At 24.3% G+C, this 21845-nt stretch overlaps 1 protein-coding gene across 3 annotated transcripts in view; it reads left to right on the top strand.

The window, feature by feature from the left end:
- The first annotated feature begins 7858 nt into the window (after positions 1 to 7858).
- Positions 7859 to 21845, top strand: part of LOC129605753 (uncharacterized) — a 49963-nt gene continuing 35976 nt past the window's right edge. For all 3 annotated transcript variants that reach the window (XM_055515673.1, XM_055515675.1, XM_055515674.1), the window contains exon 1: positions 7859 to 7899. The gene's annotated coding sequence lies outside the window, so the exon portion shown is untranslated. The remainder of the gene's footprint in view (positions 7900 to 21845) is intronic.

Consider the following 21845-nt stretch of genomic DNA (forward strand, 5'->3'; position numbering starts at 1 on the left):
TTTACGTTTTAAAGTTCCTCAAATCACTATTCCTCAAATATAAAATTTGCAAATTTTAAATTTTAAAATAAATTCTTCGATAATCGAATAGCAATTGTGAAATGTTCCTTTACTAATATGAATGTACACGTATATAAACATGTGTATTTAAATTATACGTACATTTGTATAAAATTTTCGATAAGTACAACATACTTTCATACAACCCTATTATATTTTAAATAAATTGAATATTTTATACGTATATGCAACTATTATAGAGTAGTAAGTACATTTAGTATGTATTGTATGTATGTACATACATACCTACTACTCTATAAGTTGAAATGTACAAAAGTATTAAAATTTTTATTTTCTACTAAAGAAATTCTCCATAACAAGAAAAATAAAATCTAAAAATCTAAAATCTATTTAAAATCAGTGTTTCGTTCTCTAATCATTACAATTACAAAAGCAAGACATTTTAAGAGCACCCAACTTTCAATAGCATAACCAAATCATTGAATAACAGTGCTTTTTTTTTTTTGCTGCATTGTATGAAAAACTTGTACATTTAAAATAAAAAAAAATAAAAAAATCAGAAAAAAAAATGGGACTTATGTTTATTATTCGATTTCCATAAAAATGCATTTCTTTCATTTTATATGTAAAGTACACGTACATATTTGCATACAAGTACAATATGTACCCTACATACAAATACACAACATATATACATTAAGAATATAGTACACTTACGAAATATAAATATATAAAATTTAAAAATATATTATATAATATAGTTGTGTGTATGTATGTATGTATGCAAGTTCATATTCATGTTATGAAACATAAGTACGTATATTCAATAAAGTTCATGTACTGTATACAATTTTTTACAATATTGTTTTTTTTAACAAAAAACAGATATGACCTAAAAATTGTACGGAATTTTAAAATATAAAATTAAAAGTAATATAATCGAATAGAGAGAAGAAAAGTTTTAAATTGAACATTCAACTAAAAACTCAACAAAATGTCTCGAACATTTTGTTAACATTTTTTGATTTTATACTAAAATAAAATTACAATAATTTTGTTAGAACACAAAATTTACTCCGATTACTACTTACTGTCTCCGTGTCAACATGAAACAGACATGTGCCTGAGTCTGTACAAATTATAATATATAAATAACATACATACTAATATTTCTTGCAAACTTTTCCGTTCCTTGTTATTCGGTAAAGGTAAAGCAACTGTTAAGATATTAGTAGATGTTAAGATACTAGAAATAATTAATTTATACAAGCATTGTAATAGTGATTCAAAACAAATTTGAAGAACTACTAGTAATTCTAGTACTTGTACTGCTACTGAAAGTTTCCAGAAAAAAAAAAAATATTTTTTTTTGCATACTTTTAGCATACGTATATCAAAATGGAAGTTTATAATTGAAGAGGAATTTAAATGAAGTCAAATAACTTTTTTAATTTTAATCAAAATTATAAATGTGAGCTCTATTTTTTCAAGATTTGAAGTTTTAAACATGTCGATATTGTGTAAAATTTAGGTTTTTAGTCAAACTGTTTTCTCAAATTCCTTCATTTTTTCAACATATTCAACAAATTACAACTCTATAAGAAGAGACTCGCCAAATTTCCTCAATTTAATTTCTGGTTATTTTATTTTAGAAAATTTCAAAATTTGGAAAAAAACTGTTGTGATTAAGAATTTTTAAGTGACTTCTTTCAAAGCTGTTTGAAATTTTTCAATTGATTTTAATTTTAATGAAAATATTTAAAATGGTAATTAGAGAGTTTTCTTTCTACACAAAGCTAGTCTAATATTTTAAAAAATTTTCCAGTTTATTCTAAAATGTTCAAAATGTTAATTCAACATTTTTCTGGTAAAACTGCATTAAGAAGTTAAACTTACTTCCACGCCATTTATTTAAAAATTAACTTGCAGTATAGAAACAAAATTTAAAACTTATGTTGCATAAATCTTTAACTTCAACAATAATAATATTTTAAATGTTTTACTTAGGTTTAAAAAAGGGGGGCTGTGATTCGAAAAGACGAAGACTGTCTTCAGAAGAACAAACAGTCATTTCGATTTTCTATTTTCAAAAAGATTTTCTAATCATTTTTCATAATAAAATTTTTCCGGAAATTTACTGTAAAGTTTATTTAACTTTTATTCCACTTTACATATTTTTATACATATTTAAATGCATATGTATATGCATACATTAGATATGTATTACATTTATATATGTATGTATATTGACAACGTTCATCTCATAATGTATATTTACGTGAAAATTTCCGATCGAAAAGTGATTGAAAAAAAGAAAAAAAAATAATAAGAAAACAAAATTGAAACAGAAATTTCCGCCACCCTCTTTTTTTTTTTTCTTATTTTTTTCCTCTATTTATTAACAATAAGCTACATCAGATTCTCTGTTTGCTTTTATGATCGCCCACAACATTTTACAACTACAAATATATTAAATTAAAATAAAAAGAAAATTATAATATAAAAAATATAAAAAATTAAAATTATAAAATAAAATTTCTACATGAGCATGCAAAGTGTGTTCGGGTATTGGGGACGTATTGTATACATACATATATGAATGTATGTATTTCGAAAAACATATGCATCATTTCGTCTAGTTGCATTCGAATATCATAGCATAAAAGATATCGGTAAAATGTTACTTGGCATGGAAATTATGAATGTGCAACAAAGAAATGAATTCATAATAAACAATGATGATGGGTAATTTCATATTGATGATTTAGACGACGATAATAATAATGTTAATAATGACTATAGTCATACGCTGATTCTGATAACTTTATTTGTGAGAATTATATAATATTATATGATATTATCTTAAAGAGGGGGGAACGAGATAGAAATATATAGAGGGAAAAAAAATGTCAAAAAATTTATAATTTGTTTTGAAGAATAAACTCTTTCCGAATGAATAATTTTTGGTATTAATTTTTTTTGTTTCTATCAGCGATATTTTTTATTCCATTTAATTTACACTGAATTTTCAAAATAGGAAAATTTGAATTATTATGGAAAAAGAGAAAAACTTGAAGCGTTTCACCCATAATTTTTTAATAATTTATACTTAAATGATTTTAATCTTATAATAGTCTCAGCTGAGCTCTTCTGATTACTATTTAGAATGATCAAAGAGCAGATTGATGAATTGACATTATCGTTTTGAAGCATGAACTTCTTTGCTTTTAATAGTGAGTCCAATTGGAATTGTAAGAATTTAAATCTAATTTCTTTATTAAACTTATTAATAAAACTTATAAATAAAATAGCGAATTATTTTTTCATTACATATAATATCTTTGGAATTTTACAGAGTTGATTTCGTACCATCCTTTTGAAATATTGCAGTAAAGATATTGTATATAGTACAAAGAGTTTAAGCTACGAAGACCGAATAAGAATTAAAAGTTAAAAATACGGAATGCAACATTGTAATGGTTCGGTTCATTTAATCGTATATTACACAATAATTTTTATATTCTAAATTTATAAAATTTATTTATAATGTATTGCACTCTTTCTATGCCGAAAATGATGATTTTATAGACTAAAAAAAAAATTTTTTTTTGTAGTATCTTAAAAATTAAAAAAAAAAATCGCCTCCGATTTTAATACTTCTGTGTTCTAGCCAGAATAATAATGAAATTATAATAATGAATTTATTTTATAAATTTTACTAATTAAATATTTTAAAATGTTCTTTTATCTTTTTTTGTAGGCAGCTACTTCCTATCTATTGTTAAGATTTTATTTAATCGCTTACAAAATTTATTCAGTTTAATTTAAGTAAAACGATCTTATAAGCGATAAAAACGTGTTTGTTTTCTTTTTTTTTTTTATTTTCAATTTCTATTTTTAAAATATATATAGTAAAAAATATGTTCTATTATGAATAAATTTAATTTAATTAATACAAAAGTTCTTAAGGAGCTGTTATAACAGTTTTTATTCTATTTTTACCCATTTTATTTCAATATTATAAAAAAAATACGACAAATAGATAAATATGCAATCACAATAGGGAAATTTATTTATAACTGATTTTTAGTTTTGAATATTTTATTTAAATTGATGAAATAAATCGTAAGTTGCATTAATTTATTTGAAAAAGAAAAGGTAAACAGTTCATCAGCCCTGATAAAATAACAGGAAGATGGAAAAATAATTTTGTCGACATCAAAGTACCAACATTATAAATGCAATAAGCCTACATGTTAAAATGTTAGAAAATTAAAAGAAAAAAGTTAATTACACTTTTAAAAAATTTAAATCTCTCAAAAATTTTTCAAAATATAGACAGAAGGTTGTCAAAGCTTTCCGACAGACCGTCATCTCTCTAAAAAATTATTTGTGTATTTTTTTTTTTCTCTAGTATGGAGAGATGCATTAACGTTAATTGTATATTAAATTTGGTTGCTTCACATCATTTATATATTCTATTCAAAGGTGCTGCCCTTATTGTATTCAACGTAGTAAGTAAAAATGACTAGAATAAAAAGTAGGTCTGTAGATTACCATTTTATCCAGTTGAATTGTGTAGTCACATTTTATTTTATTTTGCAAAAAATAATTTTCTTAGAATTAATTAAAAAAAAAATATCTCCAGCCATAAAACTTTATAGAAGCGAAAAGAAATCGACAATTTTGTTTTTATTTTGCATTTTTTTTCAATATTGATTGCAGTTCATTGTAATTGATTATGCTACTCACATTAAAATCAAGGCTAAAACTTTATCTTCCTGGAAAGTGACAGTGAATTTTTAATGAATTGAAATTAGAATTTCAACTAGCATTTTTATTACTTACTACTAATTAATATTGTTGAACTAAGAGTATATCCGCTTTTTAAAACCGAAAAGCAAAAAGGAAATTACATAACTAAGTAGACATATTAGCATTTTATTAATGAAGAAATTACCCTATTGTATACAAAAATGTACTTTTGCAGAATGATTCACTAGTTGTGAAAAATTGATAATTAATTGAAAAATTATTGCTTTTTTATCCCTTATTGCATGTAATTCCAAGGTGTAGTGTTACCTAGACATTTAATACCTGAAACGTTTGAAACAGAATTATGATATACGTTAAATACTCATAACTTAGGCAATTGCTTATATTAAATTTTTTGGAAAACTGTTCAGGTTAATTAAACGTTGTTGAAATTTCACATTAAAAAAGATCGTGTTTATAGAAAATTTCAAAGGGTATAGTATTGCAACACGTTTGTAGGTACCATTTACCTGAAGATATCTTCTTTTATAATTTTAAGTGAAGTACCTGTTAGTAGTAATTGCAAACCTAAAATATTTACATATTATTAAAATACGAATATAATAAAAGAAAAGACAATGAATCATAAATAATTCTTTTTCATTCAAATAACGCGCGTCATTATGTCTTTGAAATTATTACGGAAATGTAAATAAACTTTGTAGACTATTGGGAAACATTAAAGAAAAGAAACAAAAATCCAAAGAATTTGCAAAGGAAATCCTGATGTACTGTTGACTGATAGCATTTATTACTAAATAGCAAAGAAATTATAATTATAATTATTCTATTGTTTACAGCCTTAAGTAAAAAACCGCTTAATTTTTGTTATTATAATAGTTTTTTTAAACTAGCTACTTTAATATCTAAAAAGTTATGCCGAGTTGCAATTGCCAAAAATTACATATTATGATTTTTTTTCATTTAATTGTATTTTTTGCATTTATGAATTTTCAAACATAAAGTTTAGTTAAATGGTAAGGTAATTGAATAGCGAATTGAGAAGATTTTAAGGGAATATTAAATTATATTTTGATATAAGTAAACTTTTACTCGGATTTCCGGTCCTTGCAAAATTCGAAAAAGGTGAAATATTCTATTCTCTATAATATTTAAATTTGAGGTTCCTGTTAATTTCATATACATACCTACATATATTATGTAGATATTATAATTATCGCACAATTTTATTATATAATAGAAATTGATATCTATACAGTAAACTGAATAAATTGTAGTTTTTAATTTAATTATTGATACACGACCTCCTTAACTCCTTACGAAAATAATTTCTAGATATTTTCTATTATGGTACCCACTTATATAAATTATTATGTAAGTATTTTGTAATAATTTATCCTATTTAAATTTTGATTCAAAATCATTCAGTGAAACTTTTTATATATATAGAGAGAAACTTTCTTAGTACAAACCCTTTTTTTTTGTTTTTTAATTCTTGAAAAAAGGAAAATAGAAAACAAAAAACTTTCAAACTTTTAATTAGGTGAGTGGATTTTCTAAGTAAGGTCCTTTTTATTAAAATTTTATATTGTTGTTTTTTTTCCCTTTTTCTTTTCTTTCTATGAACTAAAAATTAAATTTATATTGTATAGAAATTGAATGAGTACATATTTTGGGGCATTGAAATTCTTTAAAAGAGGGTGAAAATATTTTAAGCGGAATTCAATTTTACTTGGATTTTTTTTTTGGGTTTTTATTAAAAAAAAATTCTAAGGTAAAAAATGTTATTTTAAAACGTTAGAAATATAGTTCTAGGAAAAAATAATTACTTATACTAAAAATATAATTTGCCATTTTTTATTAATTTAAATTTTATAATATTAAAGGCACATTTTCATTAATTTCGAAAATTTGGAAAATTTTTATGTATATCCGATTTATCTTATAAGCCCGAAAGTTATAAACGAAAATCTGGAAAAATGAAAAAAGCCAATTTTATTTTGCTTTTGAAAGACAGTATTTAACGGGAGTTAGTTATATACAGGTCGACTAAATATTAATCAATTTAGTCTGCTACTGAATTTCTTCTTAATTTCACATAAATGCATTTTGTTTTATACTAAACCGTTAAAAATCAAAGTTTTGAAATAAAAACCATTATGTTGTGTATACAATGATAAAGACAAATTCTGATGGAAACACAATTAATACAAAAAAAGAGCTACATAAATAGAGCTATAATACAACGCTCTTTTGGCATAAATGTTATTTTTAATTTCGATATGAAACCAACGAATTTTTTAAAAAAAAATGTATTTAATTATTAAAAATATATAAAAATATTTCAAATCGTATTCTTAATAAATAAGTAAAAATATTTAAATATCGTTTTTCTTATTTTAAGATATGCACCTTAAAACCTTTATTAAATTATTTAATTTTAGAAATTTAATTGATCTCTACAATAGTAGAATAAATTTATTATTCAAACTATTACTTATTAGTTTCTCCTAGCTATATGCAATATAAAATTTAATAAAAAATATCAAATTTTACATTATTTAAATTTAAAGTTTCGTAAATATAAGTAATTTTTTTTCACAACCCAGAGATTTGGTTAGTCACGATTTTTATATTCAAACACGAAATAATACAACAATAGGCAGAGATGACCATGTCAGTATAATAACATACGGAGCTATATTCTTATATTTTGCATTACATTTTAGCACTGCGTATATCAAGTGTTTTCGAAAGCATGATTTATTATGACATCACAGTTACATGTTTTCTCAATCATTTCTAAATAGAGTGAGATTTTTGAACGAACAAATATGATTAAATCAAATAAGAATCCGACTCTATAACAATATACATAGCAGAACAATATACATATATTTATATGTCTTACTATATCCCACATCTACATTTCTTAGCATTACAAACGAAACGGTAAATTTATAATATCTCTCGTATAGATATAGCTACTATTATTAATATTGTACATACATATATTTTGATTGAATTACGTACTTATTTATAATTTTTTTTTCGTTTTAGTTGACAACATTGTTATATGCTTTTTTTACAACTTTGACAAAGGTGAGTAAATTATTTTGTTTTTATTTAATGTTAGAAAGAATTTATTGTTCTTGTCTTTAATATTTCCATACATACTCTTAATAATTACAAAGTTCACATCTCGATATAATTGAATTAAGTTTATCAAAAATAAGCTAATAAATTTTTCTAAATTACAAAATGTCTTTTTCCTATAATAACTTTTGTTAAGAAAATCAATTTGTTGTTATTCCCTTTGAAAATATTAAAATTATAACCACCTACTGCAAGAAGCAGCTGTGTTCTCTTTCACTCTGTCTTATCTTTCTATTTGAGATAGACACTTTAAAACTAAAGTTCATGAGAATATTTATGCCAATACACAAGTGTAATATAAATTAACCTAAAACCTATTTTAAATATTAATTTTTAAAGTTATTGAATTTTCAAAATTTAAGTTATGTGTTGCATACTCATAACTGTTATACATTGTTGTTAATGATTTTTAATAAATCATTTAAATTAGGTTCATAAACAAATAACACATTTATGTAAATTGATCACTGTAAGGTGTTAAAAAGAATACAAAAGTGTAAAGTCTTTGTCTTATTTTTGGTTTTAAAAATGTAGTTATACTTTTATAATTTTATGTTATTTTCTTCATACACTTAATACAAATTTTAAATGCTGCTCTACTTGAGTGAAATTTGATTCACATAATAATATATGTAAAATTTAGCATCAAACACGCTTCATCGGCTTTAAGTTGAATTGTGTTTTTTTGTTTTGCACTACAGAAAATAGTTTTTCTCTCATTGTAGTTATATGTGGTTAAATATTGCAAATATTATTAACAAGACGTATTTATGTACTTATGAGTTATTTGAGAGTACTTTGTATATTCGTATTCATGAACATGTGAATTAATTATATTTATAGATAAACGTTTATTAAAAGTTTTTTTGCACAAATTAACTTTACTTATTGAAAATGGTTTCATTTTAAAAACACTCATTTTCTCTGCTTTCCAAACAAAAATATTGAATTTAAAAAAAAAACCAGAAAAATAGAGTTGACTTTGTCAACTCTGTGATATCCGTACGAATTTGTTGTCCTAAGTGCGAATAAATATGACATAACTGGCTATGGCACAGACTGTGACTTTAAGTTGCCGTATTACCATATTAATTTATGCAAAATTTCAGTACTGTATTTTTCAAAATACTGTGTGTACCAAACTACTATTGAAGTTGAATGGCAGCTACCAGAAAGATCCAAGCAATTTCAACTACTTCTATCAAACACATTGGCCCTACTAATATATTTACTTGTGTGAAATATCAATACCACTGCTTTTATAGTTTTTCGGATATAGCCAAATAAATTTTGAAGTTGTATGGCAGATACCCGAACCAGTACCTCGATCATTTAAATAGGATTCCGGCACTTACTACAATAAATTATTTGTGAAAATTTGGTGAAAATAGCTCAATTAGTTTTTTAGTTATCGCTGGGACGCACGGACATATAAAGCTAAATCAACTCGGAATTCCGTGCTGATCTAAAACATACACTTGAGTCTATATCTCAGAGCTTTATTTCTTAGTGTTACAAACGGTAAGGCAAATTTAGTATACCCTTCGAACATACGTTCGTACGGGTATAAATATTTCCTGTTTCTTTATGGTTCACTAAAATTAAATTTATTATTTCTGGTTTCCAATGAATTATTGGCGTGTATGTAGATAATTGAACAAATATTCATTTATATAGGTGAGAATTATATCCCATATTTACAAAATATGTTCTTTTAAAAATATTTTTGACAAGTATACATACATGTATACACATATTTCAAAATGAAATAGAAAAATTTTCCTGTGTAAATATTTGACTATAAATCTTATTTTATAAACAATATTTTGCCGTGAAAATCTACAAAAATGATTTAGTGTTTAAACATTTTTTTGATGGACAAATATTATAGACAATTTTACAATATATGTTTTAGCTAGAAAGGCACAATATATTAAGGCCTATGTAACTAGTATCATTTTTTTTTTTTCAATCATATTCGATTGGATCCTCTTCGATTGGAGTGTGGATGCAGAAGAATTTTGTTTGATATTGTTTAAATGTATTCCGCTTATTTTATTGATTTATCATAAATTATATTAATATTATATTAATAAATGTGTTCTCCTTATACATACACCCAAAAAATCGCAATGAAAGAGAAAAATTTTGTTTGATATACATACATTCATATTATATACTATACTTGCTTGCAACAAAATTCCTTAATTATCAAACAAAAAATAAATAATATTGTTACCAAATTTTTAGAAGAATTCGTATAAAATTTCTTAAAATATTTTAAAACATTTTATAAAGGGAGTCATAATTTTTAAAGCGTTAAAAATAGTAATTAAAAACTATTTGTTTTTTTTTTTGTTTTGTTTTGTGTATTAGTTTCAAATTCCTTTCAACAAAATGCTACATAGGCAAGGCACCCATTTCATAAATTTTATTTTTTTTATTGCTAAATGGTTTTAGTAGGAAATATTCCAATATAATTTTTATGTTTCTAAGAAAATGTTTTCTCTTTCTTTACCCTCAATTGTATTTGAGTCTCATATGATATAAAATAAAAAGTTTTTTTTTTTATGCGTGTTTTATGCAATATAAATGTATAAGAAAGTTTTATTGAATTAAATATTGATTTCAAATGAACAACCTATATAAATTATAAAACAAAATTTAAAAACAAGAAAAAAAAAACTGAAGAAAAGAAAAACTCATTGACTCGGTTCATTAAAGCTAATCATTAAAAAAAGTCCTAAACAAAATATTTTCCTATGACTTAATTTCTAATTGGGTTGGCAAGCAATTATTTTATGATCCCAAGTATATATAAATACATTGCTCTTCATTAATTTAATTTTAGTATGATAGTGATGATTTTATGTTCTTATAATAAAAATGATGATTATGGTGATGATTATTAATATTACAGCTACAATTATTATTATTATTGTAACAAATATATACATATATATTGTTTAGAAGAGTAGTTTTACTGTTTTTCTACACAAAAAAAAAAATTAAATACGCTATTGTTTTATAATTTTTGTGTATATACTCATAGTTGTTATTGTATTTGTATATATACTGTTGTAATGGGTGGTTCTTCATAAAGATTTTTTACTATTTTCTACATTGAAAGGATAAAATATAAAAAATAACTTTTTTTTAACACAAGAAAAACAAAGGGGGAAAGAAATTTTTGCATGAAAAATTTTTAAATTATTTTTAATAGCTTTTAAAATTAAAACTTTATTATGGCTATTAACAAGCAACTTAACTTATGGTTATTAACAAACACGAAGTATTTGTTTTTTCTTATACATTTGAGTACATGCACTTAAAGAAAATTGTTTTTTCACTTTAAAGTTACTTAAAGTTACAAGTTTCCAAAAAAAATTTTTAAATGCTTCCGGTTAAAAATTTCGTAAATTACCGAATTTTTATTATACCAAAACTTTAATTTTAATTATGTTCATCATCAATAATTGTGAATAACCTTGTGTACTATACGTACATATGTACTTTAAAAAACGAATTGACCTGCTGCTAGATTGCTATAATAATTATTATTAGTACTACACACTTATTTGTAGAGCCAATCATGAAATTTAAGTTTATTCGAATTCTAATTTCTAATATGAAATTTTTTTGATATAATATCAAAATCTAAAAAATTCAATAATTTTTTATTTAAAGTTAGAAAAAGAATTTCTATTTAACTTCCGAAACTGAAAACATCTTTAAATAATCTTAATGTACATACTTAAATTTACACATATTTGTTACATGCATTTAATAACAACTAAACAAAATTCTTGCAAATCTTAAATATGTAAATGTTTGTGTATCATGTGCCAATTCTCTTATTTTCTCTTTTTATAATTTTTTAACTTATGAATTATTCTTGCGTGATTCTGTCTTTTAATATTGAACTTAATACGTGAGCAAAATAAATTCTTTCTTAACTCTAAATAAATTCTTTAAAACTTATGTAATTTGCATTTTCAAATTATTTTATTGCGATTGACCTCGTTAAGATATCGTGTTAAAGTTTAAGAATTTAAACAAATGCTGCTCATATTTTTCTGTCTTATTGAAAAAATACACCAGATCTTCGAATTCTATTCGAAATTATAATAAGCAGCTAAGAGTACACCTGGTAATTTTCATTCGAAATTATGATAAACAACATAGAGTTGTAGTCTTCTAGAGTTATATATGTATATTGCTTATTCATCGTGCTAAAATTTTATCGGTAACTATAAAAATATTTGTAATTGTTATGATAAAAGTTAACTTTTGTTTTGGAGAGACCTACAAAATCATCGGTTGTGTAATGAAACAACCGATTCTTTAAAATATTGGAAGATATTGCAAATATCTGTTAGCTCCGGTAAAAATTTTGATTTATTCGACAGAAAAATTAGTAATTCGCATAAATTCAATGTTATCTCAAAAATTTTTAAGGTCCACTGTTCGACCTACTCCTTGCAGAGCTCCCACGATTTTCAAGTAAAAAACTCTCAAGTAAAAACTGTATTTGGAGCTTGTAACAAAACTTTTGCCATGAAAAATATGGCCATGAAATTAAGATATTAAAAATATTAAAAATATTTCTGAAAATTTTTTTAAAATCATCCAAAGCATGGATATGTATGTGTGTTTGCATATTAGATTATAGAATCTAAACAAAATTTTTATTAAAATACAAACAAACGTTTAATTTCTAAGTTGCAATTAAAAAAAAATACATAATGAAAATATCCAACTGCGAGTCTGTTAAGATAAAAGAAAAAAAATGTCCAAACTATAGCACATTGATGAATACAACATGTATACATACATGCATACATCGAATACGAACAGAAAATAAACGTATTGCGTCATTTTCCGAGAACTCTAATTTATGATGAAATTAAATGGGAACCCTTTTGCAACTTTTTCTTTCTCCTTTTTCTTTTTTATGGCTTTATTTTTTAGTTCATTTTTTTTTCTTCTGTTTTAAATTCTATACTAATGAATTATGATTACGTTTTCTTTATAAAATATATTTCGGCTGATGAAGCTGCTAGTGAATGATCATTCTAGAATTAGCTTGAGGGCAAAAAGCAAAATGTGTAAATATGTATGTGATATGCATTTTAATTTTCGATGTAATGCGAAATTATTAGTAGCATATCACAAGAAAGGAGAGTAAAAATGTTTTCATTTTGATTCATTCTTCAAACAGAAAAAGAGAACTATTATAATCAATTTAAAAATGGAAATTTCACTGGTAACATAATTAAGAGCCTTTATTTGGCCGCCTTTTTCTCTCCTTCGTTTATTTATGTATTAATAACTTTTTTTAAGCAAAAAATACGCATACAATTTCAAAAAAAAATTTTTAAGACCACAACAAGAAATTTAGAGAAGATTTTATTTACACTCTTTCCAATGCATGACCAGCTTTTATATTGTTGCCGCTATATATGTACATACATAAGTTTATATGATTATGCAATACAAAATATTAAAAATAAAATTATAATTTTGAAATTTGAGCATGAATCAAAGAAATACTTTGACGAAATATAAAATATTTAATGAGGAAATAATTTTTCATTCAGTGAAAATTGATAGCTTGTATTAAAAAATTTGCATAATGTTTTTTGTTATTTATTCTAAATACATTCTTTAACATCAAGACAACACCAAATATTTGGTTAGTTGAATATTAGTTTAATTTTTATGCGACCTTTATAAGCGGACACCTTATAAATTCATTTTTAATGATTATCTAAGCATGGAGTGCAACAATAAAATTTCACAAGAAACATGGAACTAACAATCAAGATTTACACTTGATATGAATCTACCAAATGGCTAAGCAAGATCGCCATCGTGTAAAAAGCAAAGGAAACCAAAATGTTACCTGATAGTAGAAATGAGGAACTATTTGATCAATAGTTATATTCATAAATTTAAATTACCAGAGAATTTGGACTTTACCAATCAAGCAAATAAAGTTGCCAGCTCACGTCACTTCAATTAATGACTCGTTTCTCCCATAGTCTATATTGTGATGCCGAATATCAAAAAGCTCAAATATCCTCAAAATATTCGAATTTCCCTGAAAAAAGACCTATTTTAACAGGAATGACATAACAATACTCGTTAAAACAAGTAAACTTATACTAACAATCACCGTACGAGAATACTACATAGTTTTAATTACAGACTATATAGAAATACTTATAGTATCAGTGCCGTAATCTCAAACATGATGAGGGTACTCCAATGTAGAAAAATAAAACTACGTATACTTATTTCAAAAGACAATCCTCCTTTTATATGCCAGTCACTATGGCTCCATTTATTTAAATATGAACTTAATTTTGCTTCCTTTAACCTTCATTTAACTATCTCTTTCTTTATTAAGGCAACTTTTGCGGCTCTTCTTCCACAATTCGAAACGTAAATCAGTTTTTTTTTATCAGTATTTCATACAGATTATCGTCCAGATTACAAATTTAAAAGAATCTCTAATCCTCTCTACATTCACATTTTTACCGACCGTATTGTGTAAACAATATGTAGGTTGTGTGATGGCAACAAATTTTGCATATCGAGTTTTCGGTGTGAACGTACTTCTCCATAGTAGGGAAGTGTAAATAAACTTTTTTTAGCAACCTGTCGGTCTGTCGGTCTGTGTGTGCACGCGTGTATCTCAAGTTCGGCTGAACCGATTTTGATGAAATTTTATATGTAAGTTTGTTTCCACCATGGCACGGATCGATCAACTTTTGGTATATATCAGGCCTCGGGAACTGCACTTTTTAGCGGGCCTGTTTTACATTTTTGAACATTTTGAAGAAAGTATTCAACCGATTTACTTAAAATTTTATATATAAGCTCAGCTCGACCGTCCGCAAAAATTCGTATGTTTTGGAAGAAATCAGGCATCGGCAACTAGACGTTTACTACGGGCCAAATATACATTTTTGTATATATAAAGAGAAATAATCAACCGATTTCATTGAAATTTAATATATAAATTCCCCGTATTAAAACAATGAACATGTAAATTTTTTGGAAAGACCAGGGCTCGAAAACGGATTTGCGGGCCGATTTTACATTTTTCACCATTTTGAAGAAAGTATTCAACCGATTTACTTGAAATTTCATATATAAGCTATGCTCGATCATACGCAAAAATTCCTAACTTTTGGAAGAAATCAGGTTACTACGGGCCAAATATACATTTTTGTGTATATAAAGAGAAATAATCAACCGATTTCATTGAAATTTAATATATAAATTCCCCGTATTAAAACAATGAACATGTAAATTTTTTGGAAAGATCAGGCATCGGCAACTAGACGTTTACTACGGGCCAAACATACACTTTTGTGTATATAAAGAGAAATAATCAACCGATTTCATTGAAATTTAATATATGAATTCCTCATATTAAAGCAATGAACATATAATTTTTTTGGAAAGATCAGGGCTCGAGAACTGATTTGCGGGCCGATTTTACATTTTTCACCATATCCACAGAACAAATTGATGGAATTTCTTGAAATTTGATATTTGAGTTCTGGTTGTTACCCAAACTAACTGGCGAGCATTTCAGGGAATTCGGGTAGCACAAAGCGAAACTCTACTAAGAGCCAAACTTACATTTTTCTAAGTATGTTAACTATAAGCTTACTAATGTCCTAAAAATTGGAAAGAAGTATTTAACAGACATTTTTATAATATTCTGTAACACTTTCATTTAACTAGACAATACACAATGCGGTCGGTTATGTGCTGACAACATCAGATTTTTTTTATTTCTTTACAAAAACTACATCAACTTAAAATAAAACAAGAGTCATTTTTCATTTGCAAATCAACCTAACTTACAATTCAGCTGCAAAAAAAAATATCTTTATAAATTTATTCTAATTAATTTCCCAACAGATGTTATACACATTTTTACACATAAAAAGAAAAAAATTATGCTAATAAAATAAAATAAATTTATTATGCTACTAAAAGTTCCCATAGGAGATGTGTGAAATTAAAAAATATGTACGCGGAAAATAATCCAATAAAAAAATATTTGAAAATCTATTGGTTTTTAAACTTTTTTGTCACTTTTCACTCATTAACGAAAGTCTCGATTCAATGTGAAAATTTGAAAAAGTTTGAATGTTTTTTTTTTGCATGGTTTTATAATCGTTGCGTGTTTTAAATCTGCTCTTGGGAATGATTTTACCATTTCACAAATTGATTTATTCATTTACATTTTGTCACAACATAAATTTTTAATATTCTACCAAATATGTTCAAATTTCAAATACATAAGTGAGAAGTATTGAGTGTTATATACGATAATGATATTTGACTAATAACGTGTGTATATTTACAAAAAAAAATAAATCAATATTAAAATACAATAAGAGGTAAAAATCAAATTAACATTTTTAAAATTTATGAATTAAAAATACAGTAGAATTTTTCTTTTAAAGAAGTTTTCTCAGAAATTTCAATTGGATTTGTTTATCATGTATTTTGTTTTTGATTGTTTTTAAAATTTATTAATATTGATTGATGTATTGGTGATACTAAGTATTGGTGATTTTCCACTTGATGATCACATAGATATTATCACGTATATTTAGATTCTGCCTTCCTGACCCTTTCAAAACCGAAAAAGCGAAAATTGTCTTCAAGGATCCCTATCTCCTTAACAACAGAAATCTATTTTGAAACAATTTTTGTTTTTGTTAACGAAAATTTACACGCTATGTACTCCTATGCGGAACACCTTGTATATGTACAACTGTGCATCTAAACAAAAAAAATAGATTATTATGATCATCAGAATTTTTTAATTTTGAGTCAGTAATATAAATATTATAAGTTGTGACAAATTCATTCACTGATTCATTGAGCAAACTACCGCATTATTGAACATGCAATTCATATTAATAATATCAAATAATTATGACTTTAAGATTTATATTTCAATATTTTAATGAATCAAATGTCTTCAGTCGCCTAAAGTAAATTTAAAATTTAAAAAATTGACTTTCTTTATATGTATACATATGTACACACTAAAATCAATTACACAATTCGAATTGAAACAATGCATAATATTTAGTTGTTCAACGACTTAAATTGTATTCATTTTTAATCGTGATCAAAAACAAGTGATATCTTCATGCCGTCATGATTTAATTTTAATGATATTTGTAATTTGAGAAAATTAAATCATGTGAAGAGAAAATTTATTAAAATAATTTTTATTGTATCAATTTCAACTATTGAATAATGAAGCATTTTTATTTTTTTTATTATTGGAAAACGTGTTAAAATGCACAAAAAAAATGTGTAATTGTACATGTTTTTATTGAATATTTACATATACTTGTAGACTAATAAAATATAAGTATAATAAAATTATTAACACACGTTAATTATTTGACTAATCCGATATCAAAAAAAATTCATATTTAATTCGCTATGACTAAAATTAAACAACTAATTTAACTATAACTATAACTTAGAAGTTTAACTATAACTTATATTGCACGCATTACTATGTGACAGCATAAAAATGAGTAACCATAGAATTTGAAGGTACAAAATCACTCAGTTATAATGATAGTAAAATTCATGGAAAAAATTCCATTCATGAATTTAGCATTGTTCACTACGTATGAATAGAAACAAGTAACCACAAATAAAATAAATTTTAAAAATCTACAGTTCGGTAAAATTTTCAACCTTGTTAAATTCCAAGATAAAATTAATTATAAAAGCAAGCTCACACCAAATTCAACAGCTCATCTGTATCTGTCGTATCTTAAAACAATTAATTATTTCGAACAAAGAAAAAAATGTTTCAACAGTCATTTGGTTGTGATAATACTAAAGATAAGAGCCACTATTTTTCTTTGTTAACGAATTTTTAAGAGCCTTTATAGCCTTTAAGGTAAAATTGTTATTTAAGTAACGTAAAAATTTCAAAAAAAAAAAAAACGCATTTTACAAAATTATACGTAACTCTCTCCAAGGAACCATTCAGTAACTAATTACGAGTTATATTTTTAATATAGATAAAAAAACATATTTGGCAAAAGTGCGTTACACACGGGAACATATTTGGCAAAAGTACGTTATACAAAAAACATGATCTGAAAGGCAGACAGATAGACTCAATGAACTGAACAAACATTGTCCATTTTTTTCATACTTTTTTTTTGAAATGTGTTTTCTTACATTTAACATATGACACACAAAAAATGAATTCAAACTCTTTATGCCAGTGACAAACTTAAAACTTAATTTTCAGTTGCTTTTTTGTTATTTTTAATTTTTTTTTTAATTCAAAGCTTAAATAAATATACTTATTAGACACTTTCGAAACTTAATCGATTCATAATTACATTTACAATACCTTTTGTTCAATTCAATGTGATTCCATTAGCACATAATGTATTTATAAATAGTGAAAAAAATAAAAATTTTAAAATATCAGACGACGACCATTTGATTACCCGATTTCATTTCCTCATATTTCATTGTGATCTCTGGTATATCAAAACGATATATTGTAACAAATCTTATTATTGAAATGTTATTGTAATTTTTTTTTCCACTATTATACTGTACAATTTCCAAGTCACAATATAAATAGAGAAATAAGACGATGCGATGACAAACATTTTAAAATTGCTTAAGTGCACATGTCGTGCTTTTGAAATTTTCTCATTTCCAAATTCATAGATACATGCATATACAAATTTTTTTTTTTTCATAAATAAAAAAGTAAATATAATAATATTAAAAAAAATTATTTAAAGGGTTTTTTTTTCTATAAAATTATTTTATGCTATACAATATTGTTATATTCATTTTGAGTTTGAATAAGCCATTAGATAACAAGGCAATTATTATGAAACGAACATTCCATATACATTTTTTTTTACGAATCATATACTTTGTATAAGTGATATGATAGGAAAGCACATACAGATCATATTTCATCTTAAAAATGAAAAAAAAAAAAATTCTTCATAATCATTTTTGTTATAGCCTATCGTTGTTATCTAAGTATAAACTCGTATATAAGATGATTGTTAATGTAAGCAATTTCAATTATTTTGATAGAGCATTTCTAAAATCGCATCATTATTATATAGAGAGCAAGTATATCAAGTATAAATTTTTTTAAGATGTTGCACATATGTATATAATATTTTAGATTATAATAGAGGGTTATAACATTGAAGAAATGCGTAAATATATAGAAAAATACTTACCCATACAAATGATTATGTACATATAAATCTTATGTATAGGCACTTAGTTTAATTCTAAAATAAAAATTTGTTTTTTTTTTTTTCTTTTTCTATTATTTTAAAGTGGATCACTTACAGAATACTCTTTTTATTATTATTTATTTGACTATTAGATATGTTACATACATATAATATTATAAGATCTTATTGAATTGACCGAAATTGACCTACTACTCGTTTATAACTTTGGTAACTATAATACCGAAAAATATTTTTTTTCCTTTTAATGGGTTAATTGAAATGCTAATATAAAATTATTAATAATAATGTGCATGTACAACATATTATAAGTATCTTACATAAATTAATGGTTATTATAAAAGTGATTAATGGAAAGAGCCAACAGAAATTTATTTTTTTTTTTAATTTCCTTTTAATTTTTATTGTAAAGCTACATATCTGATATAGATCAGTTTTACATGATATTTTTGTTTCGAATGCAAATTTGTTTATTAAAGATTACATAGAAGAATCAGAAGAATTTGAGGAACAACTAAGAGCTTTAGGGAAGAATTAAAATTAATTACACATTTTAAGTTAAATTTTTTTTTTCATTTTCAATTTTTACTTTAAATTTAAATCTATGAAAGATAAGCCAAATATAGTTTGGAATTTGTGAATTTTAATGAATGACCAAATAATTAAAACTTCACATTAATAATTTAATGATTCGAATTAAATTAAACGAAGGTCGCCATGAAATATGCAATTTTTAAACGATACTTTTTTTTAGTAATTTCTTAAAAGTTTGAGTTCTTAAAGATCCAAAAGTGCCTTTATTCAATCGTTCATCCAAAAAGTACTTATTATTTTAAATGTGTTTTTTTCATAAGATCCCAATAATTAGCAAAAATTTTTCTAAAATTAAATATGAAAGAAAATAAATTCATTGTTAAAAACAATTAGTGAAGAAAATCTAACCCGAAATACAATTGAAATTAAAAGCATATAAAAAACTTTTCCAAAAAATCTATTTTTAAACATTTAATTTAATTTTCCTTTATCATCATGTTGGGAAATTAAAATATTTTCAATACTTTTTTTTATTCCATTATCAAATTTCAGTCTCCCGAGACTCTATACTTCTTAATAAAATGAAAAATAAGTTGGAATTTTTTCGAAAGTTTTTATTGCCATTTTGTTAAGATTTTAAAACGAAAGGTTTATAATTTATATGCATGCATATAATATGCTCGTATATGTACGAATGCATACATACATAAAAAATATTACGGTTAGCACATAAAAATTTGTTTAACATCAGGAACCTATTAAATTTTCCTACTATAAAATAGAGTAATAAATCAGTAAATTTATAACATAATTAATTGTCATAAAAATTACAAAAATTTAAATGATTTTTTATTAACCTTAAAAAATTTTTGTTTGTATAAACTTGGAAAAACAAATTCCCTAACAAGTCATGAAAATAATTTTATTAAAATCAAATTATAAATATTTATTATTCACAACTGTTAAAAACAGAGATTTAATTATAAAGTGTTTTAATATTCTTGCACAGACTATAATAATTTTCTTAAAGCAAATAAACTTTGAGATTTAAATTTTCCAAATAAATTTTCAAATTTTTAAAAGCTTTAAGTTAAATGAAAATCGTATTGATATCTAAGATCAATATATATTACAAAATTTCTCTATTTCATAAAATGAAGGTGTATTTGGCCTTTTTTTTTGAAAATTTACTTAAAATATCTAAGGTATCTTTTACAAATTAAATTTCTCTATACACAACTTGATTCTGTTTAGGACTTTAATCACTATTTTCATATTAAATCTGCTGGCAATAAATTAACATCTGTTTTACATGTAAAAGTACAAAGTTCGCACTTATATTATAGTTGACAAATGAGATTTATTGTCATTATTTTAAATTTACTTAAATTATACAATTAAGTTTTGTAATTTTGAAGTTAAAGCATATTATGAATTTATGCATGTTTCGAAATTTCAAGAAGTCAAAGATGGTACCCGTTGCTTGCGTAATAATTTTTATATGTCATATTTAGATTATGAAACTGCAAAAATTTGCAAAAGTATAAAAATAAAATAATTTCATATTTATATTTTGTGAAAATATTAAATTTAAAAATTGTTATACATATTTAAAATTTAGGCTGCAAATTTTGTTAGTGAATTGAGTTTATGTAGGTGTTAAGTTGGAAATTCTGAACACCTCATTTTTTAACACACTTTTAGTTATGTTCGTTTGTTAAAATTGCGAACTGTGCAAAAATTTATGGCGAATCTGTAATATTGATAATTTTGACAAGATGTATAATACTATTATGGCATTGATGTACTATATTTGTGATTTAAAAATGCTATTAATTCAAAAAAAAAAATAAAAAACAAAAAAATATTAAAATATAAAATATTCCCTTTAACTCCAAACATCTTAAAAAGACTAAATTGTTTTTTCAAGATTACGCTAAAGTGTATTATCGCAATGTTGCTTTGAGGTATTGATATTGATATACATATTCAATTGTAATCTTTTTCACTTCAGTAACTCTCTATTACCATAATATTAATAATAAC

This window comes from Condylostylus longicornis, unplaced genomic scaffold (assembly GCF_029603195.1).
Source record: "Condylostylus longicornis isolate FDR11 unplaced genomic scaffold, ASM2960319v2 ptg000014l, whole genome shotgun sequence".
Classification (NCBI taxonomy): domain Eukaryota; kingdom Metazoa; phylum Arthropoda; class Insecta; order Diptera; family Dolichopodidae; genus Condylostylus; species Condylostylus longicornis.